General features: G+C 35.9%; 1 pseudogene across 1 annotated transcript; it reads left to right on the top strand.

The window, feature by feature from the left end:
- Positions 1 to 5,618: 5,618 nt before the first annotated feature.
- Positions 5,619 to 6,113, top strand: LOC103259829 (annotated as a pseudogene). Its single transcript, XR_002481931.1, has one exon. The product of XR_002481931.1 is annotated as a peptidyl-prolyl cis-trans isomerase A-like (transcript).
- The last annotated feature ends 1,988 nt before the right edge of the window (positions 6,114 to 8,101 follow it).

Here is an 8,101-nt window from a genome sequence, read left to right as displayed (position 1 = left end):
ACAGGTTCTCTTGATGTGACCTTTAGAAATTTATAGATAAAGGTTTTAGAAAATAGTTTATATAGATTAAGAAAATCTAAGTAACCATTTTATTATAGAAGTATGGTTAGTTCAGTTTGATTTAGGGAAGGCCAGTGAAGTTTGAATTAGGCCAGCTGGTGCTAGGAGAGTGCAACCATAGCAGCAATTGTTTTAATAAAAACTAGTTTGAATTAGTACATAATAGTGGAAGTTAATAATTCACTATGGTGGTTTTGAGTTTAGACATTGAGTGATGTTAATTCAAGTTGATGTAGTTGTAATACAATTAAGGACACATAAGAAACTGGTTTGGGGAACATTAAGCTAGCATAAGATACAAAAAGATAATTTGTGGTTGTTCTTCCTCGTGTTCTTCCTCATGTCCTTCCTTATGTATGAAAGAACATTTGCTTGAGAGTGGGGGTGTCCTTTGTGCACCTGGACCTGTTCAAGTGAAAGGCACATGGTACCTTTGTTTCCTGTGATGATGATTTTGGGGATAAAAGCCCTGAGATTACACCCATTAAATGGCTTCTGGTCACCTGAGCAGGATTCCAGTCTCTTTCTTTCTCCCCTCTCTGTTTCTCCAGAACAATCGCCGACGCTGCCACACCTTCCAAGGGACCCTCTAAATCTCTGCAGGGGCTGGCCTCCTGCAACACAGAAATAAATGAAATGCAAACAAGGAAAACAATAGAAAAGATTAACAAAATTAAGGGTTGCTTTTTTGAAAGGATAAATAAAATTGATGAACTTTTAGCTAGATTAAGAATAAAGAGAACATACTTAAATAAATAAAATCATAAATGATGGAGGAGACATTTCAAATGATACCACATAAATACAAAGGATCTTAAAAGATTACTATGAACAGTTATAAACAAAATTAGGATAACCTAAAAAAATCAATAAATTTCTCAACACACACAACCTACCAAAACTGAGTCATTAAAAAATTTGAACAGACAAATAATGAGTAAATAAATCAAATTTTTTATAAAGAATTTCCCATTAAAAAACCCCAGAACCTGAAAGTTACACTGCTGGCTTCTAACACACAGCTAAAAAGAGAACTAATACCAATCCTAAAACTGTTAAGAAAAAAATTGAAATCGAAATACTTCTCAATTCATTTTACAGTGTTGAAATTACATGGATACCAAGGCCAGACAAGGACACTACAATATCACTGGTGAACATACATGAAAAAAATCTTCAACAAAAATGCAAATGTAGTGAATTAAACATCACATTAAAAGTATCATTTACCAGGACTAAGTGAGTTTTATTTCTGGGATGTAAGGATGATTCAATTTACACAAACCAATGAATGTGATATACCACATTAACAGAATGAAGGACAGAAGTCATATGATCATCTTAGTAGATGCAGAAAAGGCATTCAACAAAATTAAACCTATTTTCATGATAAAAATGTTCAACAAATTATATGTAGAAGAACGTACCTAAACTAAATAAAGGCTACAGCAGGTAAAAAACCAGCCTAGGCAACATTGTGAGACCTTGTCTGCACAAAAAAGACAAAATATTAGTCAGGCATGTTGACATAAAACTATATTTCCAGCTACTTGGGAGGCGAAGGTGGAAGGATTGCCTGAGTCCAGAAGGTCAAGATTTCAGTAATCTGTGATCATGTCACTGCACTCCAGCCTAGCTGGCAGAGTGAGACTTTGACTCATTTTTTTAAAAAGTTATATGTGATAAGCCAATAGCTAACATTGTACTCAATGATGAAAATTTGGAAACTTTTTCTCTAGGGTTAAGGGCAAGACAAGGATGCCATTTCTATTGAGCAATTCTAGTAGTGGAAGCTTTAGTCAGAAAAATTATGCAAGAGAAAGAAATAAAAGGCATCCAAATTGAAAAAAAGAAAGATAAATCAACTCTGTCAATGATATGCTCTTATATATAGTAAATCCTAAGGATTCCATTAAAAAACTGTTAAAAGTAATAAATTCTGTATTGACACAGCATATAAAATCAATATACAAAAATCATAAGAAACGTTTTGACAATAGTGGGATGCTGCCAGGGGAGGGAGGAGGGCACATAATATCAATAAGGTTACCTGATCTCAAACCATGCACAGTGGGGTCCAAAGGGAGGCCTAAACTTTAATTCTATGATGACCTCTTATCGATCTAATCCTAATTTTATTCCATATCTTTAAAATAAAGAGAAATAATTAGCATTTATATACACTCATGATGAACTATTGAAAAAAGAAACCATCAAGAGAGTGGGGAGACAGCCCACAGAATGGGAAAAAAATGTTTGCCAAATGCATATCTGATAGAGGCCTAACATCCTACATCTACAAGGAACTCAAACGTGCCAAAAGGAAAAAAACAAAGAAACAAACAGCACCATTAAAAAATGGGCAAAAGACATGAATAGACAATTCTCAAAAGAAGACACATAAGCAGTCATCTGGCACATAAAAAATGCTCAGCCTCACTAATCATCAGAGAAATGCAAATCAAAACCACACTGAAATACCACCTGACTCCAGTAAGAGTGACCATCACTAATAAAACAAAGAAAAAACAGACGCTGGTGAGGAAGCAGAGAAAAAGGAATACTTCTGCACTTTTGGTGGGAAAGCAAACTAGTTCAACTTCTATGGAAACCAGTGTGTAAATTCTTAAAAGAACTAGAAATTGACCTTCCATACAATTCAGTAATCCCCCTTCTGGAAATATGCCTGGAGGAACTTAAATCACTCTGCAAAAAAACATACCTGCACACACTTGTTTATTGCAGCATTATTCACAGCAGAAAAAAAAATGGAACCAGCTGTGCTGATGATTGAAACAGGACTGGATAAAAAATTGTGGTACATATACATAATGGAATAGTATGCAGCTATAAAGAAGGACAAAAGTACGAACATCACAGCAACTTGGAATGAATTTAGAATCTGTTAGACTCAGTGATCTAGCACAGAAACAAAGAACTGAGTACCACATGTTCTCACTCATAAGCAGACCCCGAACTTTTACCATAATACTATAGGAAAGGGATTGGCAGTATTGGGACTTTGCTAGGGGAGGAAAGGAGGCATATAACATTAATAAAGGTACCTGATCTCAAACCAGATATGTGGGGACCAAAGAGAGGTCCAAACTTTACCTGTATAATGACCACTTGTATACCTAATTCTGAATTGTACCCTACATCTTTAAAATAAAAAAATTAAAAAAAAATAAAAAACAGTCCCATTTACAATAGCTACAAAAAGTCCCCAGTGTTTATGAATAAACTTAATCAAGAATATGAAAGATGTGTACACTGAAAACTAAAACACTGAATAAAGAAATTGAAGACATCACAAAACTGTAAACATATTCTGGTTTCATCAATTGGAAGTATTAATATTGCTGAAATTTCCATACTATCTCAAGCAATTTAAGAGTTCAATGCAATCTCTGTAAAAATTCCAATGACTTTTTTTGCAGAAATATAAATCAATCCTAATATTCCAACAGAAAAACAATCTAAAAATTTGTATAGAACTACAAAAGATCTTAATAGTCAAAACAATCTTGAGGGGAAAAAAGCCAGATGCTACCTTATTTCAAAATCTGCTACAAAATTGTAGCAATTGAAAGAATTGTACTGACATATAAAGTGATATATAAGCCAATAGTACAGAACAGAGAGCCCCAAAATAATTCCCTGCTTTTAAAATCAGTAGATTTTTGGCAAACATTTCAAAAACATACATTGGGGGAAAGGACAGTCTTTTCAATAAATGGTGTTGGGAAAACAAGATATCCACATGCAGATAAATGGAATTAGATTATCAACATACACCATATAAAAATCAACTCAAAATGAATAAAAGAAACATAAGGAGTAAAGCTGTAGAAATGTTAGAAGAAAATGTGATAGGGTTGTTTGTTTTTTCCTTTCAGCTCGTTTGAATTTTTTGTAGATCCTGGATGTTAGGTTGTCAGATGCACAATTAGTATATATTTTTCCCATTCTGTGGGTTGTCTCCCCACTCTCTTGATAGTTTCTTTTGCTGTGCAAAAGTTTTTCAGTTTTATAAGGTCCCACTTGTCTATCTTATCTTTTATGGCATTTCCTTTTGAGGATTTGATCAAGATTTGATTGCCTACTCCAATGTACATACAAGTCTGCCTTGTGTTTTTTTAAAAATAGGATTCTTATGTAGAGAATATGAATAGACACTTCTTAAAAAAAGGCATACGAGGAACTAACAGATACATGAAAAAATGCTCAGCCTCATTAATCATAAAAGAAATGCAAATCAAAACCACATTGAGATACCACCTAACTCCAGAAAGGATGGCCAACATTCATAAATCAAAAAAACAAAAGATGCTGGCATGGTAGAAAAAAAGGGTCACTTCTACACTGTTAGTGGCAGTGCAAACTAGACCAACCTCTATGGAAAATAACAATAACAAGAGTTGGCCAAGATGTGGGTAGATGGAACTTTTGAACACTATTGGCAGAAATGTAAGTTAATATCGCCATTATGAAAATTAATATGAAGGTTCCTCAAAAAAATTAAAAGCATAACTGCTATGATCCAACAATCTCACTACTAAGTATATCAGTACATTGAAGAGGTATATGCACTGCCATGTTCATTTCAGCATTAGCCTCTACAGTCAAAATATAAAATCAACCTAAATACCCATCAACAGATGAAGAGAAGAAGAAAATATAGTATATTCACACAATGGAATATTTTTCAGCCTTACAAAAGAATAGCCAAGTGCACTAGTTCACCACCTGTAATCACAGCACTTTGGAAGACCAAGGCAGAATTATTACTTGAGCCCGGGAGTTTGAGACCAGTCTGGGCAACAAAATGAAACCTCATATCTACAAAAAATTCAATACAAAATAACTGGACATCATGGCATGCACCTGTAACCTCAGCTAATCGGGATGTTGAGGTGAAAGGATCGCCTGAGCACAGGAGGTCAACTGTTGTGAACTAGGATCATCTTGATCATGCCACTACACTCCAGTGTGGTCAACAGAATGAGACCCCAACTCAAAAGAAGTGGGGGATGAGGGGAAATCCTGTCATTTGCAACAACATGAGTGAACCTGAAGGACACTGTACTATGTGAAATAAGCCAGGCACAGAAAGAAAAATACTTCATGACCTCACTTATATATGTAATTGAAACAAAGTCAAAATCAAATAAATAGAGAGTAAAATAATGACTAGCAGGGGCTAGGAGGAAGAGGTGGGAAGGGTGTTGGAAAGATGGTCAAAGGACACAAAATTTTGTTTAGACAGGAGAAGTAAGTTCAAGCTATCTATTGTACATCATGATGAGTCTTGAAAATGGCTGAGTCAAGATTTTAAGTGTACTTACCACAAAAAATTAATATATGAGATGATGCATATAGCAAATAAACTGATTTTGCCCTTGAACAATGTATACATATATCAAAACATCACATTGTATACCATAAATATATAGAGAATTTTTATTTTTCAATTAAAAATATTTTACTAAACTTGAAAATAAATTTCCATTTATGGCTTTGCAGATACCACCACCTTGAGCCTTTTCCCATTAACCATGGTCAACCCCACCATATTCTTCGACATCGCCATCGACTGCGAACTTTTGGGCTACGTCTCCTTCGAGGTGTTTGCAGACAAAGTTCCAAAGACAGGAGAAAACTTTTGTGCTCTGAGCACTGGAGAAAAAGGATTTGGTTATAAGGGTTCCTGCTTTCACAGAATTATTCCAGGGTTTATGTGCCAGGGTGGTGACTTTACACGCCATAATGGCACTGGTGGCAAGTCCATCTATGGGGAGAAATTTGATGATGAGAACTTCATCATGAAGCATACAGGTCCTGGCATCTTGTCCATGGCAAATGCTGGACCCAACACAAACGGTTCCCAGTTTTTCATCTGCACTACTAGGACTTAATGGTTGGATGGCAAGCGTGTGGTTTTTGGCAAGGTGAAAGAGGGCATGAATGTTGCACAAGCCATGGAGGTCTTTGGGTCCAAGAATGGCAAGACCAGCAAGAAGATCACCATTGCTGACTGTGGACAACTCTAATAAATTTGACTTGTTTTATCTTAAACTATCAGATCATTCCTTCTGTAGCTCAGGAGAGCACCCCCTCCAACCCATTTGCTCACAGTATCCCTATAATCTTTGTGCTCGCGTTACAATTCCTTGGGTTCCATATTTCCCATGTTCCCTTCCACGTCTAGTTGGATTGCAGGGAAATAAAAACTAAATAACAACAACAACCAAAAAATTTCCATTTACAAAAACAAAGACAAAACTCTGACATGACTAGTAGGAAGAATTTCAATAGTAAAAAGGAATTTCCCATATTCTGAATGTAGTGCTATCATTTACTTTTTACTTATAAAAAGTTTAATACTCAAGATAAAATTTTTTTAATCAATATTTTTTATTATGATGTTGTGGGGTACAGTTAAGGATTAGGTATAAAAATACATTTCATTCAGGCATCCTATTGATAAGAGATGTTTCCCCATCCCCAGACAGATATTTGCTATGGTTAATCCCATCTCCCCCCCGCCATAGCTTCCCACTAATGTCAGTCATTTTCTTATAGTATTACATTGGATATTCAAGGTCCACTATATGAGTGAGAACATGTGATACTCAGATCTTTGTTTCTGAGAGAGGTCACTCAGTATTATAGACTCTAGTTCCATCCAGGTTGCTGCAAAATTCATGATTGTGTTCTTTTTTATAGCTGCATAGTATTCCATCATGTATATGTACAACATTTTCTTAAACCAGTCCTCTTTTGATGGGCAGTATGGTTGCTTCCAGGTTCTTGCTATTGTGAACAATGCTGCAATAAACATACGTGTGCAGGTATCTTTTTTATAGAGCGATTTGAGTTCTTCAGGATATATTCCCAGTAGGGGGATTGCAGGGTCATATGGGAGGTTGATATTTAGAGCTTTTAGGAATCTCCCCACTGCTTTCCACAGCGGTTGCACTAGTTTACACTCCCACCAACAGTGTATAATTGTTCACTTTTCACCACACCCTCTCCAGCAGCTGTTATTTTTTGAGTTGTTGATAACTGACATTTTGACTGGAGTTAGGTGGTATCTCAGTGTGGTTTCTGTTTGCATCTCCCTGATGATTAGTGAGGTTGAACATTTCTTCGTGTGTCTGTTGGCTGCTCAGATGTCTTCCATTGTAAAGTATCTGTTCGTATCTTTTGCCCATTTTATAATGGGGTTGCTGGTTTTTTTCTTTTCAGCAAGTTTGAGTTTCTTGTAGATCCAAGATGTTAAGCCTCTGTCAGACCTGGTTTGGCAAATACTTTTTCCCAGTCTGTAGGCTGTCTCCATGTTCTCTTGATGGTTTCTTTGGCTTTGCAGAAGCTTATCAGTTTAATAAGGTCCCACTTGTCTATCTTCTCTCTTATGACCTGTGGGTTTCAGTTTTGTTCAGGAATTGGATGCCAGTTCCGATTTCCATGAGGGTATGTCCTTCGTTTTCTAAGGTTCTTATGGTTTGAGGTTTTACATTTAGTTCTCTGATCCATTTGGAGTTAACTTTGTGCATGGAGATAGATAGGGGTCCTGTTTCAATCTTCTGCATGTGGTCAGCCAGTTTTCCCAGAACCATTTACTGAATAGGTTCTCCTCTCCCGAGTGGTAGGTGGTGGAGGCTTTGTCAAAGATGCGTTGGTTGAAAATTGAGGTTTTGTTTCTGGTATTTCAATTCTATTCCATTGATCTATATGCCTGTTTCTATACCAATACCAAGTTGTTTTGATGATTGTAGCTTTATAGTAAAGTTTGAAGTATGGTGATGTGATATCACCTGCTTTTTTTTTTTTTTTTCTGAGGATTGTTCTGGCTATTCTTAGATGTTTGTGTTTCCATAAGAATTCCTGTGTTGTTTTTTCTAGGTGTGAGAAGAATGTTGCTGGCAATTTGATGGGTATTGCATTGAATTTGTAGATTGCCTTAGGTAAGATGGACATCTTCACAATGTCGATTCTTCCAATCCATGAGCATGGAATATTTTTTCCACTTCTTTGT

The sequence above is a fragment of the Carlito syrichta genome, unplaced genomic scaffold (genome assembly GCF_000164805.1).
Source record: "Carlito syrichta isolate Samal-C Ts95f unplaced genomic scaffold, Tarsius_syrichta-2.0.1 Scaffold303033, whole genome shotgun sequence".
In the NCBI taxonomy this organism is placed as follows: Eukaryota; Metazoa; Chordata; class Mammalia; order Primates; family Tarsiidae; genus Carlito; species Carlito syrichta.
This window is presented reverse-complemented; position numbering and strand designations above follow the sequence as displayed.